The following is a 25262-nucleotide window of genomic DNA, read 5'->3' as shown; positions in this document are numbered from 1 at the left end:
TCAATAAAAAGCACCAGCACTCATTTTAACCTCAAAATCACCGAGTGATTTAATATTCCTATGGCATAGTAATCTATGTATTGGACATGAGAAAATGGATGCTTAGGGAAGTGAAGGAACGTGTCTAAGGCTACACAGCCAGTTAGCGGTGGAGTCTGGATTTGAACTCAGGTGTGTCTGACTTGAAGGCTAGGGCCCCGAACCCTGTCATCCACCCTCATGTGCCTCAGGCGGGAACGTGGGTGCTGTCCTGGATGCCTCCTCCCTGTCACCATGCACGGCCACTCTGCCAGGACTCACAGGCACACAGGGCTCTCAGATCAGCTCCTCGCACCTCCAGCCCAGCTTGGTCAATCCACCTCCATCCTTGCTTCACCCCTAATACAGCCATCTTCCAGCCAGTCTTCCATCTTCCTCTCTTCAAGCCATACATCACATTGAGAAAAGGTGCTTTTGCTACAGTACAGGTGACACCACTCCCTGGCTTACAAGGTGCTGGTGGCAACCAGAAGCTCCCGGGATAGGAGCAAGCCTCACACTTGCAACAGCCTCTGTCTGCAGCCCCAGCATGGGGGTGGTCCTCACTAGCCACTATTTCATATTTGTGAAATTGTCTGCTTGTTAAAATGTATTTTTAACCCCCAAATCAATACTCTTGTTGCTTTCACAGTCACAGGAAAACATATGCAGAGCAGGGCAACAATTTGAGCCATCAGCCTCCCAGCGGAGGCCATGCAGGGCCCCATGCTGCCTTCTTGTTCCTACTCTCAACCTGCAAACCAGTCTTCTCATGGTCTATATAGTACCACTTCTTTTGCAGTTTTGAACTTCTTGTTGTTGATTTCACTGTTTGAAACGGCCTCCAAGCATAATGCTGAAGCGCCGTCTAGTGTCCTTATGAGCAAGAAGGCTGTGATGTGCTTTACAGAGAAAACGCTTGTTAGCCAAGCTTGGTTCAGGTGTGGATTCTAGTGCTGCGAACTGTGAGTTCAACGCTGATGACAAACACTACAGTGCATCCAGAAACAGGAAGGGGAGCTTCACCAACCTGTACACGAGGCTGCTTGGGAAAGTGCAAAACTAAGACCCCCTAGTGCGTGGCAAAACCATGGAAACCATGGAAAAGCAGCTACATTTGTGACTTCATGAGATGATGACCAATGAAAGCACAGCGGGCAGCACTGTTGTGAGGAGAGCCAAAAAGAGGCCTTAGCTAATGCTGCCTGGCTGGCACCTTTCAAAAGGCAGCATGGCATGGAAAGTGTTAGCTTTTCAGGAGCAGCAGCTCTGTAGATCAGGAAGTACTCTACTGGAAAAGGGCGTGTGGAGAGCAGTTTTCAACACTGATGGGACTGGCTTGTTTTACAGGGATGTTGGAAAATGAACCCATGGAACATGAATGGTGACTTGGCAGTTGAAAATATTGCAAGCAGAGGCTTGCAGGAACCTTACCCTGTGTTTCCCCAGAAGCAATACTTCAGGACCCGAGGTGAGTTTACAGAACACAACCACAGCAAATCACCAGATAGGCTGCGCTCATCACTCTCCTGCCGCGACGGCTGCAGCTCACTGAACCACGATTGCCTGAAGACACTTTTCCTAGGTGCCCTCTCCCGTCCATCTCATCACCGAGGCTCATCCCTTAAACCTCAGCCCCAGTCATCCACAGGATATGTCTCTGGACCCTGCCTCCAGGGCACTGAGAGGTTTCTTATATAGCACTTTTATTTTATTTTTAAATTTGACATACAGTACCCACACCATATTGGATAGACGCTATGTTTCTATGTTATGGTATCTAGCACAGTGCCTGACTCATAGAGAGGAGCAGAAAATATTTGTTGAAAGAAGCATAAAGTTTAACAGTATTTATTCAATTTATTCATTCTTCCTAACTGAAGTTTCTTGGGCCTTACATTTTTAATTAATAGTCTTAAATTAACATTCAAATAATAGCTTGTTCCCTAAAATAATCTAGAGAAGCCCTGTTCCCTCTCTTTTTGAGCTACCCAAAATAACATTCTGCTGAGCCAACATGGAGCTGTTCTCCCGGCACATCCTGCTTGGGGAAACCGTGGCAGTGACTGTCATTAATGGGAGTCACAGAGCCCCTCCAGCCTCTAGACTATGCTGCCAAGTCTGTATGGTGAAGGCCCTGCATCACCACAACACTGAAATTGTTTGAGGTGCTCTGGACCCAGGAAACACTGCCTGGCCATGGAGCACTCTAGCGGAGGAGAGGTGAGGATTACCCCTGGCCATGGAGCACTCTAGTGGAGGAGAGGTGAGGATTACCCCTGGCCATGGAGCACTCTAGCGGAGGAGAGGTGAGGATTACCCCTGGCCATGGAGCACTCTAGTGGAGGGGAGATGACGGATTACCTCCTGGATCATGGCCATATGAAAGAGAAAGGTGTGGGGCTCCAGTAAACCACTAAGTTAACTGAAACTGGGAAAGAGCCAGGTTGGTGGAACAGGGACCTAACACAGTCTGCAACCCTTTTGTGTGAAAAACCACAGCCGTTATCTTGCAACTTCAGAAATGAAAAGGCGTGTGGGTTACAAGACAGCTAAAAGCAGCAGGGCATTTCCCTCGGGCACCAGAAGAGGAGAGGCCTGGCAGTTAAAATTATTCCAACATACTTTTAGCATATAGCACAAGCTCACCTGCACAGAGCCCCGTCCAGCACAACCTTAGAAAACTTCCCTCCAGCCCTTTATCTTTGCAGACAGCCCCCTCTCTGCTGTGCTGCATGTTGCATTCTTGCAATGTATTTTCATAGTTTCTGTAATAAATTTGCCTTTCTTTACTCACAGCTGTCTTGGTAAATACCTTTACTACCCACGACAACCCTGCCCCAGCAGTTGCACCCACGACAAAAGGGGCCCATGAGGAATTCTGCCGGGTCATGTCTGCAATACAGAGCCCAGGCTCTAACTGGAGGCAGCTGAGCTCCAGCCATTCAATCTTGAGCTTCTACCATAAGAGGAGCAACCCAGGACATCAGTAGCCTGGGAAGCAGAGAGTGGCACTGTCCACAGGGACCTAAAGCCAGAACACCTGTTTCTGGCTGCTTGACCTGAACATCAAGGTTGCAGACATTGGCTTCAGCAACTGTTGGCAACTAGCTGAACACCCTCTGGGGCAGCCCCCTTGTGCGATCTGGGAACTCTCCTAAGGCCAAAGTCACACTGGTCCACAGTGGTGTTGTGGAACCTGGAGTCACCCTCTGTAGCCTGGACACCGGGTCCCTGCCTTTTAACGGACACAACTTCAGGAAGCTGCAGCAATGGATACTGACAGGAATGAAACACAACACCTCTTACATATGTGTGGAGGGTGCAAACCCACTGAAAACATTTCTCATCCTCAACTCCAGCAAGAGGGGCACCTCAGAAAAACCCACAAGGGCCCCATGGAGGAACACCAGCAGAGTTTCAGCATGAGAAGGAACCAGAGCTGCCGTGACGCTGAGCTCTCCCTAACCCCAAGAGTCCTGGCAAACTGAGCTCATGTTTTACATGGCTTGCGAGTGAGACCAGATCCAGGACTCGCTGATGGGCCACCGAACTGAACCTGGGCTGTATGCAAACATCCCAGCGTGGAGGGCTCCAGCATCACAGTGAAGCCCCTGCCTTCGGCTGATCCCACCACCATCTGCAATCCTTTCCCTTTCTGCATGACACAGCCTAGGGTCTCTGCGAATCCAAAGCTGAGGTTTCAGCCATTCCCACCTTTAATTCCTCCTGGAAGAGCAGCAGCCCAGAAAATCAGCAGCCTGGGGAGGACCAGGGTCAGGACAGAAGCCACAAGGACAGCCAAGGTGCCTGCCAGTCCCTACCTAACCTGGAAATGAAAACCACCAATTCCAGAACAGCCCCCAGTGTGGCCCTGTGGCGCCCCCATGGCAGCAGCAGCAGTGCAGGCACCATAAGAAGCCAGTGGCTGCCAGGGCGCACCCTCCAAGGAAACATCCTCCCCAGGCAGCTCCATCAGTTGCGACACTAGCAGAATTTGCCTGAAGGCGTGACCTCAGCCACTCCCTCCTACCAACACCCATGCTTCAGGCCAGTCCGAAAGACCCGGCATGAGCTCAAAGGAGAGTGGGGGTGAAGAAGCCTCACAGGGTGGACAGGTGAGGGCCAGAAATAAAATGAAGGATGTATGTGTGGGTGTTGGGGGTCAAGTGCATCCTAGTGCTTTCCACGGAGCATGCAGACCCCAAGTTCCACAGAGCACGCAGACCCCGAGTACCACAGAGCACAAGGACTCTGAGGTCCATGAATCACACAGACCCCAAGTTCCATGGAGCACAAAGGCCCTGAGTTCCACGGAGCCAGGAGACTCCAAGTTCCACAGAGCAAGAAGACTTTGAGTTCCACGGAAAATGAAGACCCTGAGTCCCATGCAAAATGAAGACCCTGAGTTCCACAGAGCATGCAGACTGCGGAGTTCAATGAAGCTCAACGAGATGATGCAGGAGATCGGCCAGGAACGGGACACAAAGAGCTGCTGTGTGTGCACAGCATGTTTGGTCTTAGGGGCCTTTGGCTGTGGAGGTTGAAGGTGCATAAAATGCGGAGGCATTTGCTCAACAGGTTTTCAAAGAAGAGGGCATGCAGCCCTTCTGCACACTCAAAAGCAGGCTGGGCAGAAGGTAAAATGACAACCTGTAGCCGGCTGGGCAACCAGAGGAGAGGCTGGCTGGCCTGTGCCACCTGGGCAAATTTCAGAGACTGGATGATTTTTTTCTGGGGAACTTCTCCCCTCCTCTTCTGGGGTGCTTCTCTTGTCTTTTATTTCATGTTTGTGGGGGAGGGGAGATGATTCTGTAGAAATAAACAAAGATAAGAAAACTTAATGGCCAAGCATTTGACATCTTATTTTCTGAGCTTCTGCTAATGATGGGTTGTGACTACTGACTTGAGTGGTTCTCATTAGGTTCATCTTAGAGAACACAGGATCATCATTTCCTAGAGCAGGTTGCATAACAATGATATTAACACCAACAGGCACCACCACACGTGGTACATTTTTAAATTTATTTTGTAGAGATGAGGTCTCATTATATTGCCCAGGCTGGTCATGAACTCCTGGGCTCAAGCAATCCTTCCACCTCAACCTCCCAAAGTGCTGGGATTACAGGCGTGAGTCAGTGTCTGGCCTGGCAGTTCCTTATAAAGCTAAGTATACATTTATCGTATGTAAGCTGACAACTTATATCCACACAAAAACTTCCATGTAAATGTTTATGACAGCTTTATTCATAACTGCTAAAACTTGCAGGCAATCAAGATGCCTTTCAATAGGTGAATGGATAAACTGTTGTGGATTCACACAATGAACTATTATTCCTTTATTTAAAACTGAGTTAACAAGCCATGAAAAGACACACAGGAAACTTAAATTCATATTGGTAAGTGAAAGGAGCCCACTTGAATGCTATGTACCATAGAATTCCAACCATACGATATTCTGTAAAAGGCAAAACTATGGAAACAGTAAAGAGAGCAGTAGTTGCCAGGGCTGTGGGAGGGGGAGTGTGAAAGAAAGGACAAGTAGCTGAGGCACAAGGGATATTTTAAGACAGTGAAACTATTCTGTATGCTGCATTAGTGATGGATACATGTCATATCATTACACATTTCTCAAAATTATAGAAGGTACAACACAAAGAGTGACCTCTAATGAATTTTAGTTAATAATAATGTTTCTACATTGTTCATCAACTGTAACAAATGTACCACAAGGCAAGACTGTAAGGGTAACAACAGGGCATGTGGGCAGGAGACTAGATATATGAGAACTCCCTGTACTTTCCACTCATTTTTCATGTAAATCTAAAACTGCTCTGAAAAGAAGTCTGATAATTAAAAAAAATCCAAAGGACCATCAAGGGTAGAATGGATAAATAAATTACAGTATGTATATACGATTGAATAAAACGAATAAACTTGCAAGTTAAATGTAATCCCATGGTGGTACACACACACACACACACACACACACACACACACACACACACACTACAACATATACAAAAGGAAATTAGGAAATGAAAACATTTCATTACTAAAAATCAATTAAATACAAAAGAAGACAGTATGCAGGAAATGAAGAACAAAAAAGCTATAAGGCATATAAACAACCAACAGTATATGACAGAAATAAATCCCTCCTTATCAGTAAATAAACAAAACCAAAAGTTGGTTTTTGAAAAGGTGAACAAAACTGACAAAACTTTAGCTAGATTGACTAAGAAAAAGAGACTCAAAGCCAAAAATAAAAGTGGGACATTATTAAGAATTCTACAGAAATAAAGAATTATAAGAGGTGTATTATAAACAACTGTTTGCCAACAAATAGGACAGTCAAGATAAAATAGACAAGTTCTTAGGTATACAAAACCTACCAGGACTGAATCATGAAAAAACAGAAAATTAGAATACACCCCATAACTACTAAGAAGACTGAATCAGTCATCAAAAACTTTCTGACAAAGAAAGGCCCTGAATCAGATGGCTTCACTGGTGAATCTTATCAAACATTTAAATAACACTAATCCAACTCTTCTAAAAAACTGAAAATCAGAGAACATTTCTAAACTCTTTCTATGAGGTCAGCATTACCCTGATACCAAAGTCAGAAAAAAAAGTAGACAAGAAAACTAGAGACACGTATCACTTCCCTGATGCATATCAATGCAGAAATCCTCAACAAAATACCAACAAACTAAATTTAGCAGCATATTAAAATAATTATACACTATGACCAAGTAGAATTTATTCCTGGAATGCAAGGATGGTTGAACATTCAAACATCACTGCATTAGGAGAATGGAGTGGTAAATCACATGATTATCTCAACTGATGTAGAAAAAGCATCTGACAAAATTTAAACACCCTTCCATGAAAAAACACTCAGCAAATGCAGAGGGGATGGGAGCTACCTCAATATAATAAAGACCATATATGAAAAACACACACTAACATCATACTTAATGGTTTTCTACTAAGATAGGAACAGAGCAAGGAGACCTGCTTTCACCACTTCTATTCAAAATGGCTTGGAAGTTCTAGCCAGAACAATTAGTCAAGAAGAAGAAACAAATGGCCTCCAAACTGAAAAGAAAGAGGTAAAATTATATTTGTTTGCAGAAGATATGATCTTAGATGTACAAAACCCTAAAGATTACACACACACACACACACACACACACACACACACACCTGTTAGAATAAACAAATTCAGCTGAATGGTAGGATACAAAATCGGTGCACAAAAATCAGCTGTGTTTCTAAATACTAATAATGAATAATCTGAAAAGGAAATTAAGAAGATTCTATTTACAATAGCATCAAAAAGAATAAAATACTTAGGAATTAACTAAACCAAGAATGTAAAAATCCCAATGATGTCCTGTGCAAAACAGAAAAATTCATCCTAAAATTTATATAAAATTTCAGGATCCAGAATAGTCCAAACAATCCTGAAAAAGAACAATGTTGGAGGACTCATACTTCCTGATTTCAAAACTTAGTACAAAGCTACAGAAATCAAAACAATGTGGTGCTTGCATAAAGACAGACATATAGACCAACAGAATAGAATAGAGAGCCCCAAAATAAACTCTCACATATATTGCCAAGCGATTCTTGACAACTCAACAACAACAAAGAACCCAATTGATTCATCTGTGTTGTATATGTTCTATAATCCTATTTATATGATATTTTAGAAAAGGCAGTATTGTAGGGATAGAAAATGATTAGTGGTTGCCAAAGAATGCGGTTGGGGAAGGGGTTGACTACAAAGAGGTGTCAACAATAGAGAATTTTAGAGGTGATGAGACAGTTGTGTTACTGTGAACGTGAATGTATAACTCTATACAGTTGTCAAAACTCATGAAACGCTATGTTACAAAGAATGAGTTTTAGTCTATGTAAATTTAGAAGTCAACAAAGATGGTGGGCAGGTCAGATGGAATGCAGTTGGTGACAAATGAATCTTACTGAATTAAAAATTATGACTAACCCATATTGAAGAGTGTGGTGGAAAAAAGTCTTCACGTAAGTAACCTTGGAAAATACTGTTTTGACTGCATACTCTAAGACTCAAGAACTGCACACAAACATACTGTATTCTGGTTGGCAAATTTGTTTCAGGGTATGGGTTAGCAATTCTGAAATGATTTTCCATGTTAGCAAATATATTTTAGAGAATTAGAGCCCAGTTTCTCTCTGTAGGTGAAAGAGTTATAAATAAACAAAGGGAGAATGCTAGAATAAACCCTAAGGTGCTGGACTGGAGTTAGGAATGTCAGTATGAACCCATGTCTATTTTAATGTATCTGTTTAGATGGACAGATGTAGATAGGTAGATGCTGAGTTTGTATTCATGCATACATGTTTGGAAACATTCACGTGTTTCCAAACTATGCTGAGAGGGCCTCAAAGCAGTGATATCCCAGTATTAATGAGCACACCCAGTACCCAGATCCTGGTTTCTAAATACCATTCTCCTATAAAAGAAACCAAGGCTTCTTGAAGAAATGACTAATTCTAGGCATGCCATGAAAAACACAAGATGAGACTAGAGCAACTTGCAGTGCCAGAAAATAAGAAAGTGCTTTTAAAAAACATAAAAGGGTGGGGACATGTCAAAAAAAGCCAACCTGGAAGAGCTCTCTATGACTCAAGATGGAACAATGTGAGTGGCAAACAATTATGACAGCACTAAATTGTAACCAAGAACATATAATTAATATCCACAAGTCCATACTGATATAGAAAAGATTAAATAAATCAGGAAGGAAAGACAAATCTTCCTTGCACAAGAATTCCAAGTAATAAATGTTGAAGGAGCACAAATAGAAAACTACCACTGGAACACCACAGTAATCATTACTGCAGGAAAGAGTCATCAACGAATGCAAAAATTGTGGATGAAGAAACAGTATGTTTCTGTGGCCTCAAAACATCTCCCTCCAAATATTTATTATATATTTTTCTTTTTTTTCCTCTTAATTTCACCTAAAGATCTATGACTAAAGCAAATATAACACTGTGTTGTGGGGTTTATGACATGTGCAGATGTAAAATTTATGGCAACAACAGCACAAAGGATGAGAGATAAATGGTGCCATTCTGTAGCAAGTTTTTCTATTTTACACTCACTGTAATAGTACAATATTAACTCTAGACTGTGAGAATGTTAATGATGCACATTGTAATCCTTGCAGCAGCTGCTAAAAACTGAAAAAATATGTCACTTCAATGTTAATAAAGGAATAAAACAATACAAAAAAGTACTTGTATAAGAATGTTCATAGATCTTTACTATTATGATAGCCCAAAATAGGAAATAACCCAAATATTCATCAACAGAGAAATGTATGAACAAACCACAGTGCATTCATACAACAGAATACTATTCAGCAATACAAAGCAACAAACCACTAAAACACACACTATGGAGGTGTCTCACAAATATTATGCTGAGACAGCTGGACATAAAAATGTATATTGTATGATTTCAAGCAAAATGAACTTATGGTTAAAAAACCCCCACAACCGTACTTTCCTCTGGGGGAGTTAAAAATTGCCTAGGAATGAGCATGAGGGTGTTTTCTGGGGATGATGGAAATATTCCATTCTGAAAAGAGGTGAAGGTTATATGGGTGTATTTATTTTTCAAAGCTGTACAATTAAAATTTGTGCCTTTCAATGCATGTGTATCTTACCTCACCAAAAAAGAACTAAAAAAATAAATAAAGTGAGGGGTAGTAGGGAAAGGGCTGAGGTACAGAAGAAACAAAAATGGCACATGATTATTAGCTGTTGAAGCTGGGTCACGGCTCTATTATACAATTTTGTTCATTTTTTATATATTTAAATTTTTCTGTAATGAAAAGACTTGCACGGAAAGACAAAACTGATCTATAATGTCAGCTGTTAAGACACTGGTACATTTGAAGAGGAGGGAGGGAGAAAGCACTTGTGGGCCACATGAGTGAGGCTGCTTCAATTTCTTGGTTACCCACATGTATTAATTTTGTCATAATATACATTGAGCTTAAGTAAATGCTTTATGCACATATTTCTATATGCATGTTATATATCAACAAAATATTTAAATACCACATATTTGCACATATAACTTAGTATCTCAGAGTTACAGCAGTGTTTTTTGTTTCAAAGTGGGACACTTCCACTCACAGCATCACCAGATGAACTGTAATATTCTGATGTATCTATTAGTGTCCTAACCCTTGGGTGAGACCCCCTAGGTCTTCTCATTTTTGCCTCAATTTGGTAAGTAGTAAGACTCTTATTTCTGACAATGTGATTTTATTTCCCAGCAAAGTCCTCCCCAAACCAAGGCCACAATAACTAGCACAGTGCTCTGCATATCATATGCACTCAGTACTTGTGAAAGTGAGTTGACTCAGAAACAAAACGAGGAGCAGAGCTCAAGTCCTGCAAAATATAGTACGTAAATAACGTAAATAACGCAAGTAAGACTGAAAGGCTACAGCTTGGCAGCAAAGAATTCACATTCATTTGAGAAACCATTTGCTACTAGTTCATCAAAAGACATTGGTTTCACGCTGTGGTTCTCAATTCTGGCCACATATTGTAACCAGTTGGAGAGCTTTAAACAGCAAGGATGTCTGGATCCTACCCCAGGGATTCTGATTTCACTGGTCTGTTGCAACTTGGGTTTTGGGAGTTTTAAAAGCCCCCTGCCACCCAGGTGATTGTAAGGTGCACCAGGGGTGAGAACCTTAGCTGTGCCTGATTTCCTCGTGTGCTGTGGGGATTTGCCTCATTGCAGCATCTCACCTTTGTGGGGAGGGGTGGTGGGCAGTCTTAGAAAACAGCTCTGCCCTGTTAAAATCAAAGGACAGCTTCAAGACGTGTTCAGCTGCTTGACTAAATTGCAGCAGGAGGAAATGTCTTTTCAGCAGATCTATCTTTACATCAGTTGCTTTCAGAGTAAAAGGTTGTTTTGGGCACAGCATTTTGATTTAGTCTGTGTTGAAGACCAGTAATAGCCTACAAATACCAAAATGGGATGAAAAGAATTTCCAAACATGTGGAGTGCTTTATACGTGTTTCTTCATCCTTCTCTGTGTCTACACCCTTTGCAATGTGCTTTTACAGCTGCTCCCATCCAGAGTTAGAATCTGTTTCCCAAGACTTGGATTCAGCTGGCAGTTTTGGGCCCAGTCTCAAAAGGTCTTGAATGCTTCTTCCTCTTCTTTCAGAACCCTGCCATCTCCATGACAACAAGCCCAAGTTAGCCTGCTGGAGGATGAAACACTTTGGGGAAGAGAACCAAAGTTGCCCAGTCCACAGCCAACTCACTCTCAACAGCAGAGCTGCCTGGTCACCAGCAGCTGACCCCCTTCTCCCATACACACACATGAAAATTGCTATACCCTATAAAGGTACAGCAGGTTTTATAGGTATAGCAATTAATTTATGGCAGGAGCCTGCCATAAATTGTTGACTTGCTCAATCATGAGCTAAATAAGTTTTGGGATGGCTCATTACACAGTAACAGCTAACTAACACACCCAGAGCTGACAGGATGCCAGGATTAACGACATGCTGATTACAAGTTAGCTGGCACACTATAGGGACCGTCTAGGTACTGAATTCCTTTTCCCCTTATTATTAGTTGGGTCCATTGAATTATAAAGAAATGCATGTAGACATGTATGTGCTTAAAACTCACACAGTATGACACAACACAGGAGGAAATAGATGACAGCCTGACCACTAGGGCAAAGGCCAAATAGCAAAGTAAGGCGTTTGTCTGGAATCTATTCCCTCCAAATCTCAACTCTGGAGGTCAAGAATGTGGACAGGTCCCACCTCCTGGGACTCTGCTGTCCTCTGATCTCTGGAGGGGAGAATGGCCCCACCAAGCAGCAGATGGGCAGCAGTGGCCTACCTGTGGCCACCTCCTGCTGGCAGCCCCTGCTCTCTCAGGGCATTCTCTCTTCCTTTGGGACTGAGAAGAGATGTGGGTAGGGAGGGGGAGCTCCCTCGCTCCTGGCAGAGAAGTGGGGTTCAGGCCCTTCACCTTCCTGAGTTCAGGGAGTCAGAGCCCTCAGAACATCTGGAATCTGGCTGCTTTGAACTGAGATATGCTAGAAGTGTAAAATATGGAGTGAGTTTTAAAGATTTAGGACAAAGAAATGTAAAATGTTTCATTAATAATTTTATACTGATCACACATTAAAATGATATTTTGGATACGTTGGGTCCAATAAATTATATTATTATAAATCAATTCTACCTGTTTCTCTTTAGTTTCCTTAACCTGGCTAGTAGAAAATTTAAAACTATAGGCAGGCATAGCTCATATTCTGTTTATATTGGACACGGATGTCTTAAAGGACTGCCTCCCTTCTGAAGCTAAGGCTGCCTCCAGTCATGGTGGAAGGGGAAGTGGAGCAAGGAAGAAAGGAGGTGGGGTGCCACGAGCTTTCACAACAACCAGCTCTCATGTTCCATAGAGCAAGAACTCACTCATTACCACTGGGACAGCACCAAGCTAATCCTGAAGGATCTGTCCCCAAGACCCAAACACCTCTCACTAGGCCCCACTTTCAACATTGGGAATCAAATTTCTTTCTTTTTTTTTTTTTTTGCTAGAGGACAGGAAGGTTATAAAATCTGAAAATTTTAAATAATTTGTCATTTTGTTGTTTCCATGTGTGAACAAAGGACTTAATAAAAAAAATTTAAGATTTAACATTACAATAAAATACATTCATTTCAATATTACGCTGGAATTCAACATTGTTTTGCACGGGGGCTGCCGAAACAATGCAGAGCTTCTTCCTCCTCCAGACCCTCACAGCCCAGCAAGCCTCTCAAGGGCTGGTTGCTGGCCACTGCGTTTCCAGTTTTTGTAGGTTCTCTTCCTCCCAGGTGATTAAGGAACAAGGCCAAAGGTATTTGAAGCTTTCAGAAAACACAGGATTTTTCTTTCTGTGGCTCACCAGCATTTTCACTTCTATATCAGCAACACCATACGCAGGCCACAGCTGAGCCAAAACACATGATGAATTCAGTCTGAAATCAAATTGTACCTAATATTTACAGCCATGTGCATTACTAAAAAGGGACATATCTTCCAACAATTCCAGTAAGTTCCCAAGACTTAGTTCACACTGAGTACTAGCCTGTGATGGTGCCCCTGTGCTTGTTACTGGGGGCAAAATGGGACAGTGTTTGCTGAGTTCATGGCTGAGGGGCTGCGGTGCCATGCAGTGAGCAAAACTTCCCACTGAATAACACTCCTCTGTGAGAGCGGCGTGGCGGCCAAGGTCAGCTGGCTCAAGGCAACTGCCTCCTTTTTTCCTAACAAGCAACATTTTCAGGGAAAAACCCCAGCTTCAATGTAGGAAGGTTTTGATGGTGGCTCAGGCCTGGGACTGAATTATAAAGGAATAAGGAGATAAAATCCACATTTTAATTATAAACAAATGTCTCACTGAAAAAATTCCAGACCCATAAATCCATCTATGTATTAGTTATTGGAGTAATTTAAAATGTGAGGAAATTATAAAGTGTGTGTCCCTCATTATATATTTCTTCCCCCCCACCACTTTTTAAACATGTAAGTTCCTAACACATAGATACTCTTTATGAGGAAAAAAAAAACCTGTTGACATTGATACAGTTTGAATATTTGTCCCCTCCAGATCTCATGTTGAAATTTGACCCCCTAGTGAGACCCTGTCTCTACAAAAAATTAAAAACTTAGTTGGGCATGGTGGATTAAGCCTGTTATCCCAGCTACTCAGGAGGCTGAGGTGGGAGGACCTCTGGAGCTCCAGGAGTTGGATGCCACAGTAAGCTACGGCTCAGCGCAGCCATGGCTTCTGTAGTGATCTATAACTGCACTACTTCACTCCACCCTGGGTGACAGAGTGAGATTATCTCTTTAACAAAACAAAACAGAAGAAAGAAATTTGATTCCCAGTGTTGAAAGTGGGGCCTAGGATGGGTGCGGTGGTGCAAGCCTGTAATCCCAGCACTTTGGGAGGCCGGGTCAGGCGGATCACAAGGTCAGGAGATCGAGACCATCCTGGTTAACACAGTGAAACCCCGTCTCTACTAAAAATACAAAAAATTAGCCGGGCGTGGTGGTGGGCACCTGTAGTCCCAGCTACTCAGGAGGCTGAGGCAGAAGAATGGCATGAACCCGGGAGGCAGAGCTTGCAGTGAGCTGAGATCATGCCACTGCACTCCAGCCTGGGCGACAGAGCGAAACACCATCTCAAAAAAAAAGAAAGAAGAAATTTGATTCCCAATGTTGAAAGCAGGGCCTACTGAGAGGTGTTTGGGTCTTTGAGGGCAGATCCTTCAGGAATGGCTTGGTGCTGTCCCAGTGGTAGTGAGTTCTTGCTCTATGAAACATGAGAGCTGGTTGTTGGAAAGCACATGGCACCCCACCTCCTTTCTTCCTTGCTCCACTTCCCCTTCCACCATGACTGGAGGCTTCCTAGGGTCCTCACCAGAAACAGATGGTGGTGTCAGGCTGGTACAGCCTGCAGAATCATAAGCCAAATAAATCTCTTTTCTTCATAAATTACCCAGCCTCAGGTGTTCTTTTATAGCAACACACAATAGACTAATACAGACATCAATGTGAATATTTAATATTGGAAATTTTTTCATTTTCTATTTTGTCTGTATAGCTAACATTAAAGAAGCCAAAGATATAGAATGCTACATCTCAGATATTGCATTTTGTAAAAAACATGAAGGTAAAATCTTTGTTTCTTCAATTACTAATCAATGATAGTTGTACTTTGCCCATTCTATGCAGAATACAGTTCCATGAACCGTGGGGAGATGGAAAATAACCATGTCCCAGCCTTCCAGGCAAGTCCCTGGAAGGAATGGCCTGGTGCTCTCCCAGTGGTAGTGAGTGAGTTCTTACTCTATGAAACATGAGAGCTGGTTGTTTGAAAGCGCGTGGCATCCCTAGTGCCTGGAAGACTGGGACAGGTAAGATTGCATCTCTGTGCTCTGCAGTGTCTGTCACACAGCAGGCACTTAATGAGAAGGCTGCTGAATGAAAGAATACTTCCAACCAGCTTGGAGCCCAAATGCAGGTTCTCCCTCAGGTTCTGACCTCACATTGTGGGCTTCCATGCACATGTCCACACCACCTGTGCACCCACTTCCTTGCTGGACCTGAGCAGAGCCCCACTTTCCAGCTCCTGCCTGTGAGGGAATAACCAGGTCCCTGGGACCCACAGCTCCAGCAGCTGGAATTCAGAGTTTATGACCTGCTGTTTTCCACATTCCCCCTCCCTCCCCCTCAGGACCTGCACCCCGCTGCACTGCACCTTCTCTTCTGCTGTCATGGCCCAGAGCTCTGTTCATCTGCTTCAAGCAGCTCTCCACCCCACTTCCTCCCTCCCCTCCTGCTGGATCTCTTTCTTTCATTGGCTCTTGTCCCGTTCCTTCAGTAAAAGAACTCTCCTTCCACTCTTCCTCATTCACATTCACTTGGGAACCAAAAATTCACCCCACAGCTTAGTATTCCCAGTTGTGGAAAAATTCAGGCACCTTCTGTAATGAGACAAATGTGAAGAAGCCAGGCATGAAAAAACACTTATATGGATCGATTTATATGAAATTCCCAGAGAAGACAAATCTATTGAGATGGAAACTAGATCTGTGGTTGCTTACAGCTGGGGTAGGGGGTGGGGGGAACAGGGTGATAGCTAAAAGGTACAGGACTAATAAAAATGTTGTAAACTTAACCATGGTTTTGGTTGCACATATCTGTGATTATACTAAACCCTAGCAGATCATAAGGTATGTGAATTTTTCCTCAATAAAGCTGTTTAAAAATAAAAAAAAATTAGGCTGGGCACAGCAACTTACCCTGTAATACCAGCACTTGGGGGGGCTGAGGCAGGAGGATTGTTTGAGGCCAGGAGTTCAAGACCAGCCTGGACAATAGAGTGAGACCCCATCTCTACAAAAGATTTAAAAAATTTAGCCAAGCATGGTGGTGTGCACTTGTAGTCCTAGGTACTCAGGAGGCTGATGTGGGAGGATCACTTGAGCCTGAGAGGTGAAGGCTGCAGTGAGCCGTGATCATGCTACTGCAATCCAGCCTGGGAGACAGAGAAACATCCCAACTCAAAAAAAAAAATTATTACTAACTGTTTTACACATACAAAATTACACAGACACACACACATACACAGACTCACATAAAAGTAAAATAAATACATTGTACCCATCACCTACACCACTACATTTGAAGCCGTCTGCACGGTTGGCCCTTCTGAAATGTAACCCCATCTGGGACAATCATTCATCTGAAGCTTTACAAAAAGTATTATTTCCCTGACTTTCATTATACTTTTATTACATAATAATATCTCTAAATAATATATTGTTTCTCTAAATAATATACTGTTTAACTTTGTAACTTTTTACACTTTCTATAAATGTGCTGTGTATCTCTGTAACTTGCATTACTCATTCCACATTGTATTTTCGAGAGCCTTCTATGTTTTAAGTAGTTTCTCATTCAATTCTATATATTGCTTACTAGCCTTTAAATTGAATATACTAAGACCCGCTGGAGAGAGAATTCTTGTGGGACAATGAGTATAAAGTGCTTAAAGCAGTGCCCCATTCATTATAGGTATTCAATATATATAATACTATACACAATATTTTAATACTGAGTAATTATATACATATTATGATTGCTCCTTTCTTTGTGGATGTACATTATTTCATCAACTGCACTATGAACTAATAGTTTTCTTTCTTTTAGGGGAGGGGGCGGGGTCTGGCACTGTTGCCCAGGCTGAAGTACACTGGTGCAATCAAGGCTCACTGCAGCCTAGACCTCCCGGGCTCAAGGATCCTCCCACCTCAGCCTCCTGAGTAGCTGTGTCTATCGGCAGTGCCACCACTCCCAATTAATTTTTAAATTTTTTGTAGAGATGGGTTTTCACCATGTTGCCCAGGCTGGTCTCTAACTCCTAGCTCAAGTGATCTGCCTACCTTAACCTCCTAAAGTGCTGAGATTACCGGTGTTAGCCATTATGCTGGGCAAGAGTTTTCAAACTACGGTAAAATTCAAGTTACAGAGACCTTTGGGAAATGCCTCATTCTATGTATTTGAAGCTTCCAGATAGCTAAGATTAAAAATTTTTACATACTAACTTGTTTCTAAGTGTATGCTTTTACATTTAAACCAACTAAAACCATGAGCTTTACAAAAAAATTTCAGCCATTTCAAAATTCTCTTCCAAATTTGTTTAGAAACATACATGACAGAGCTTTGGTCGGACTGTGCAAACTGTTGTGTGTTCTGTTTTTAAAATATTACTTAACTTGTATACTTCCACACATTGGCATGGCACATCATTGCCATTTCCAATACATTCCTGTGCTTCACCAATTTCCACAGCTGTCAGAGGAAGAGCAGCCCAGGTGACAGGAAATGAAGTTGTCTGGCTCCGAGTCCTTGCCAGGAGGACTTCTGGGATCCAGGGTCTTTGCATGGGGCAGATGACATATTCTTAGAGGCCATTCATTTTTTCCACTGTAGCTGCTAGTGCCAGTTTCCACTCCACTGCCTGAGGGCAGGTTGATCTTGTAAGCCCTCACCGATGGATTTGTGGTCACTGCCTGGAACCCTGTGCCAAAGAGGAATGGGAGGTCCTGTTCAGGAGGGAATCCTCTGACTTATTACTGGCATCTGAGCATCTCCCAGCATGGCTGTTCCTACTTGTAATAAGGTGATGTCAAATGACTCCAGGGCAGTGCTCCGGTTCCCATGAACACATCTGGTCACTCTGGGAGCTTCTGAGTCAGTGAGCTCTCTCCTTACATCCCAATACACTGTTGTTTGCAAAAATATATTTTTATAGGCAAGGTATTTGTGTCTTGGATTTGCACCCTGACGTAGGCATTAATTTGTTTAAAAGGATAATTTAACATTTTCAGGAAGCTGAACATCTTTAAATTCTCTTTTGATTATTTCTAGTTTTACTGCATCATGACCCAGAAATGTGTACAATTTTTGTTCTTGTATACTCACTAAGGATTCTTCTTGTTTTCAGAGTAGGACCAAAGGTATTTCTATTTGTTTGCAAGTCTGTTGGCTCAGTTTCTAAGGAGTTCATTTTGTTACCATGTTCTTTTAAGTATATACATACAGGTTAGTTATGTTTCCAGTTTCCTGTGCTTTTTATTTTTATTTTTTTAACAAACTTTTCTAGCCCTTCATTCTCTCAGACTTTTCCTTCCATGCCTTATGCTGTAGATAGAGTCTATGATCTAACGTCTGTCAGTTAAGATTGTTTCCAGCTCTGGAGACCAGAAAATCTGACCCACATAGCAAGAACAAGCAAGGGTAGGAGATGAGGCTGAAAAGGCAGGCACCAGGTTGTCTGAGCTTTTATTCTACTGCAACAGTAGACAGTGGCAGGGTTTACACAGGGGTGGGGTATGCCTATATCATGTTTTAACATTTTCAAGAGATCACTCTGGATGCTTGAGTGGAGGCTGGACTGTAGCAGGGCAAGACAGGATGCAGGGAGGGAGGATTCTTGGCAGTAGACCAGTAGGAGAGGAAGGTGACTGAAACTGGTTGTGGAAATGGAGATGGTGAATCAGGATGCTGGTTGCACTCAAGAGCCACAGGACTTGCTGTGTGGTTGCATGGGGGTTGGGGGAGAAGGGAAAAGAGTCAGGGATGACTCTTGGTGCTCCCCTCAGGGAAGAGGCCCTAAGCCCAGTGGTTATCAACAGATGGATGGTATTTAAAGCTATGAGACTATGTGGGATCATTCTGAGAGGATCACTAGAGATCTGGTAGAGGAGGAGCAGGAGGATGAAGATAAAGGTAAGAGGGAATCCAGGAGGGAATGTCCCTAAAATCCAGAAGAAAGGATGGAACTCCTCAATTGTATCATCTGTGTCAAATGCAGCTAAATGACTGAGAAAAAAGTCGTTTCAGCAAAGTACCCCGGAGGAAAGCTAGAAAAGAGTGGGTGCAAGAGAGGACATGAGGTGAGGTAGTTGCATGGAGCAGAGAAACAGAATGGTAAATGGAGAGAAACCTGGGGTTAAAGAAGGTCTATTTGTTTACCGCACAGCATTAAGGAATGCTTGTGTGTGGACACTAGCAAAAAATCAGTACAGAGAACCCCAGAATTCTGGGGTCATAGCCCGAAAGGACTCCTCAGCTCCAAATTTACTTGAAGTTACAGCTTCCGTCTTTAAATTAAATGGGATTTTTTTTTGCCATCTATTTCATCATACAGGATGTGACACAGAATATAACCGAAATTGTTACTTTCCTGGAAGAACACATCTTAGTTTTTAATATCTAAACTGTATAGCAGCTATTTATCTCACAAAACATTTTTTAGGCTGGGTGCGGTTGGTGACTCACACCTGTAATTCTAGCACTTTGGGAGGCCAAGGCAGGAAAATTGCTTGAGTCTAGAAGTTCAAGACCAGCCTGGGCAATGTGGGGAGATGTAGTTTCTACAAAAAATTTAGAAATTAACAGGCATGGTGGCACACACCTGTGGTCTCAGCTACTGGGGAGGCTGAAGCAGGTGGATCACCGGAACCCCTTTCGTGGTGCAGTTTGGGCAAAAGAGCAAGAACCTGTCTCAAATTTTTTGGCTGATGGTTGTAAACATAATGTTTGAGCTTTCAAAAATTACAACATTTTAAACTAAATAGTTTGCTGGAAAAAGCCACATGTTGCTTCCAGAAACAACTGGTAGACCATCAGGATCATGACAGTCACTTCAAAAAGCTTTGCTGTGTTGACAAAGGGGAGGATCACGTGTGATGTTGCTGGTCTCAAGCCACAGCTACTGCATCCAAGGCAACTGCATGTTAACAACTATATCAAATGTGGGTGACCAAGTGGCAACATTTAAGCATTTTACATCCTAACTTAAGTGCAACTTAAACCTACTGCCACACTGTGAGTTAGGAAATTGGTAGGTTTTTTTCTATTGACTTGCTGTGCTCTATAATTTTTCCTATTTAAAATAATGGGAAACAAGTTTTCAGTTTTTTTGTCAGAAAAAGTCCGACATTTCAGGCACAGATATGTCTGACAGTTATCACCAGCAGAAGAGTTTCTAGTCTTTTCATCGTAAAATTTTAATTACTTACCTTGGAAATTACTTAACTTCGTTCCTTCCAAATCTGGTAGTAAAATGGGTGCTCCAGAAAGCTGTGGCATGGATATTCTGCTGCTTTGCTAGTCTCTGCACAGACCTGGGGCTTGAGGAGCCTGCAGCCACGAACTACAGGACGTCATCAGAATGGAAAAGTGATCCAGATATTCCCGCAGGCGCAGTGCTGGGGCGTAAAGTGCAGCCTGTACACGGCGGGTGGGAGGCCCGCGGGCTCGCCGGGGCTCGGGACTGTGTTCTTGCGGCCGAGAGGCCCACACAGGACAAGCAGGCCTTGACCCAGGCTGTTGGAGCCCGCGAAGAGGGGGTGAAACTCCAAGGGGCGTAAGGGTGATCATACGTGCGGTCAAGCTTCCCGTCTGCATGGCGAGGGGCTGGGCCTTTCCGTCGTGATTTTTCTCCCATTATGCCGGGTGCGTAGCGGGCCCTGGGGCGGCGGGACCGGTGCGGGTGTTCAGTCAGCCCGGGGTCCTGGAGGTCGGCGGGGAGATTCGCAGCAGCCCGAGGGATGGAGGGACGGCAGAAAGGAGTCTCTACTTCCAGGTTCCCAGCAATCGCTATGTTCGTTACAAGCAGTAAACTGACGACTTCAGACACCCGCAACGGAGCTCTGCGCGCAGTCCTCAAACAGCCAGCCCCGCCGGCCGGGCGCACAGCGCATGCCTCGGGGGCGGGGTGGGGCGGAGGGGACTAGGCGGAGCAGGGCGGGGTTGAGGCGACAGGGAGGGGCGGCGGAGGCGGGGCGGGGCGGAGGAGGCGGGGCGGGAGGGGGCGAAGAGGCGGGGAGCAGGGGGCGGGGCGGGCGGAGATGCAGGGGGCAGGGGGTGGGGGGCGGAGTGGGCGGGGAGGAGTGGGCGGGATGAGGCGAGGTGGGGGAGGGGATGGGGCGGGGCTTGGCGGGGGTGGACCCGCCCAGCGCTGAATCCAAATCGTATCTAAGCTGTTTTCTAGCTCTGACATCGTATACATCACTGCATACGTGAATAGCATGCCAAATACTGTATAAACCAATATTGTTTTTTTTTTTCTTCTCGGGAGGTACTATATAAATAAAGTACGTACACCGTATCTAACATCAGAACATTCAAATCCCATATTGAAAAGATTATAAATTGACCATAATCCTATAATTCTGTTTAGCAACAGTGCGTCCCTTCTCAGTCTTCACTTTTAAAATATCTAAGAGGCTCGATGTCTTGAGGCTTTTTCTTTTTAAACCCAACATCCTTTTTCACATATATATATATACACATATATATATACACATACATACCATGGAATACTACTTAGCCATAAAAAGGAACGAAATAATGGCATTTGCAGCAACCTGGATGGAATTGGAGACCATTATTCCAAATGAAGTAACTCGGAAATGGAAAACCAAACACTGTATGTTGTTACTCGTAAGTGGGAGTTAAGCTATGAGGATGCAAAAGCATAAGAATGATACAATGGACTTTGGGGACTTGGGGGAAAGGGTGGGAGGGGGTCGAGGGATAAAAGACTACACATAATACACTGTACCCAATGTGTGGTGATGGATGCACAAAAATCTCAGATATTGCCACTAAAAAACTTATTCATGTACAAAACACTGCCTGTTCCCCACAAAAACCTATTGAAATAAAAATAAAGAAGGGTAAAGAGGAACCAGAAAAAAAAAAAAAGAAAAGCAACCAGTAAAGGAGAGTATGATGTTCACAAAGCCAAAGGAAAACATTATTTCAAGAAAATGGTGGCCAACTTTATCAAATGCTGCTGAAAGTTGACATAAAATGGGACCTGATAGCCATTGGATTTAGTAAAGTGGCTAGCCCTGATGACCTCACAAGAGTCCTTTGGGTGAAGTGATAAGAAGAAAGCTTGACTGAAAGGGATTTCTGAGAGAACAAAGTAGAGGGGTTGAATGCAGTAAGCACAGGCAACAATAACAATTTCAAGAAGCTTCACTCAAAAAAGGAATGGAGAAAATGTAAGTAATTATAGAGGAAGTAGAGTCAAGATCGCTGTGTTTAATGTTCTATAAGATGAGAAAAAATAATAGCATGTTTGCATGCCAATGGAAATCATCCACAGAGAGGGCAAAATTAATAATGTAGGAAATACAAGGAAGTATTTCTGGAATAATGTCCTTGGATTGGAAGTTAGGAAAAAGAAATATTGACTTTAGATGATAGATAATTCCATTCATTCATAGTAAGTGGGATATGAGTATATGAGCACAAATACAAGTGGATAGATAGATGTGTTCATGCCAACTCTTAAGGTTGCTTTCATGAAATAAAGGCAACATAGTACTTTTTCTCCACTTAAAAATTTACAATAGTTAATAATGTCATATAGAATTATGTGGAATTCTGGAAATATTCAGTGATTAAAAGATTATTTACTGAAGCATGCATTCTGCCACATATTTTTCTAGGCATTGGAGGTAAACCAGAGACAAGGTTCATACTTTTATAAAGTGGGGACAAACAGATATATATCACAGGGCACATAGCAAAGGCAGCTTTCATAGGGAAGTAAGGAGTCAAGTTCAGAGAGAGCAGGCCCCGGGTCCACCATTCTTTCAATATCTACAGAACTGGGGCTGTAGAGGGGATGGTTTGAGGTCTTCTAGTGACTAATTTGAACTTGCCATTCCAGATTCATCTCCCATTCAGTCTTTGCCTACATACTTAGCTTCAGCAACTGCTAAATCTAACCACCCCAGTACAAAACTACACCAACATTCCCATGTGTACTGGTATTTTTTTTTTTTTTCATACTAACTCCTTAGCCTCAGTGCCCTTTTCCCCTTCTCATAGCTTACCATTATTTTAACACCCTACACAAATAACATCACTTCAGCACCTTTCTTCAAATAAATGTATTACCTTAAGGTTTACAATTAAAAAAAAAAAAGAACTGTAGGCCAGGCTCAGTGGCTCACGCCTGTAATCCCAGCACTTTGGGAGGCTGAGGCGGGTGGATCATGAGGTCAGGAGATTGAGACCATCCTGGCTAATACGGTGAAACCCCGTCTCTACTAAAAATACAAAAAATTAGTCGGGTGTGGTGGTGGGCGCCTGTAGTCTCAGCTACTCGGGAGGCTGAGGCAGGAGAATGGCGTGAACCCAGGAAGCAGAGCTTGCAGTGAGCCAAGATTGTGCCACTGCACTCTGGCCTGGGTGACAGAGCGAGACTCCCATCTCAAAAAAAAAAAAAAAAAAAGAATTGTGGCTGTTTAACAAGAGAGATAAAATGAGATAAAATGGTATGATAAAAATACTTGATTAATTCAAAGGAAAATGGAAAAAGGAAATAAAAAACAGATGAGATGAATAGAGAACATATGCAAGGTGAGTGGCTCAACCTAATCATATCAGTAATCATATTAAATGTAAATAGTCTAAATACCCCAACTAAAAGGCAGAGAGTGTCAGATTACATTGAAAAACTAAGACCCAACTATATTCTGCCTATAAGAAAGGCACTATAAATATAAAGACACAAATAGGTTAAAAGTATAAAGATGGAAAAAGATATACCATGCTAAAACTAGTCAAAAGAAATTTAGAGTGGCTATATTAATATCAAAATAGATTTCAGAGCAAATAATTATTTCTAGGAATTAAAGGTTATTTCATACTGACAATGTGGTCAGTGAAGAAGATATAACAATCCTAAATGTTTTTGTACCTAATAAGGCTTCAAAATGAATAAAAGAAAAACTAATAAAACATCAAAGAGAAATAGAAAAATGCATAACTATCAGATATTTTAATAGCCCTCTCTCAACAATTAATAGAACAAGTGGGCAGAAAATCAGTAAGAATGCAGTAGATTTGGCCAGGTGCAGTGGCTCATGCCTGTAATCCCAGCACTTTGGGAGGCCAAGGCGGGTGGATCACCTGGGGTCAGGAGTTCGAGACCAGCCTGGCCAACATGGCAAAACCCCGTCTCTACTAAAAATACAAAAATTAGCCGGGCATGTGGCAAGCGCTTGTAATCCCAGCTACTTGGGAGGCTGAGGCAGGCAGAATTACTTGAACCCAGGAGGCAGAGGTTGCAGTGAGCCAAGATTGTGTCACTGCACTCTAAACTGGGCTACAGAATGAGACTCAATCTCAAAAACAAACAAACAAAAAAGAATATAGTAGATTTGAACAACACTATCAGCTAACTTGACTTGATTGATATTTGCAGAACACTGCGCTCTACAATAGCAGAATACAGATTTTTCCCAAGTGCACATGGAACATTTATGAATCTAGACCACATTGTGGCCCATTTTAAAAAGTCTCAATAAATTCAAAAGTATTCATCATACACAGTGTGTTCTCTGTGGAACATACTGCATATGATGAATTAGAATTAAATTAGAAATCAGTGACAGAAAGATCCTTGAAAATCCCCAAATATCTGACATCTAATACACTTCTAAATAACCCATAGGTCAAAGGAGAAATCTAAAGGGAAATTAGAAAGCAATTCAAAGTGAATGAAAATAGAGAACAACTTAGAATATATGGGCTGTCATTAAAACAGTACATAGAGGAAAATTTATGTCATTAAATATCATATTAGAAAAGAAGAGAGGTCTCAAATCAGTGACTTCAGTTTTCACTTAAAGATGGAAAAAAAGCAAATTAAATCCAAAGTAAGCAGAAAAAAGGAATAATAAAGATCAAAGTGGGAATCAGTGAAAGAAAATAGGTTAGAGGAAAATCAATGAATCCCAAAGCTTGTTCTTTGGGAAAATCAATAACACTGATACATTTTCAGCCAGAATGATCAGGGAAAAAAGAGAGAATTACCAGTAGAAGGTATGAGAGAGGTGACACCACTAAAGATTCCACAGATATAAAGGGATAGTAAAATAACATTAGGAATACTTTTATGCCAATTAAATTCAACACCATGGATAAAATTGACAAATTCCTTCAAAGACAAATTACCAAAGTTCACCCAAGAAGAAATAGATAACCTGAGTAGCCCTGTATCTATTAAAGAAACTCAAATTCGGTTTTTACACTTGATCTTAGG

The 25262-nt window shown here is 42.5% G+C and overlaps 1 pseudogene; it reads right to left on the bottom strand.

The window, feature by feature from the left end:
• On the bottom strand, positions 1–24615 carry LOC129394175 (putative uncharacterized protein LINC02693; annotated as a pseudogene).
• Between the last annotated feature and the right edge of the window lie 647 nt (positions 24616–25262).

The sequence above is a fragment of the Pan paniscus genome, chromosome 18 (genome assembly GCF_029289425.2).
Source record: "Pan paniscus chromosome 18, NHGRI_mPanPan1-v2.0_pri, whole genome shotgun sequence".
Taxonomy (NCBI): domain Eukaryota; kingdom Metazoa; phylum Chordata; class Mammalia; order Primates; family Hominidae; genus Pan; species Pan paniscus.
This window is presented reverse-complemented; position numbering and strand designations above follow the sequence as displayed.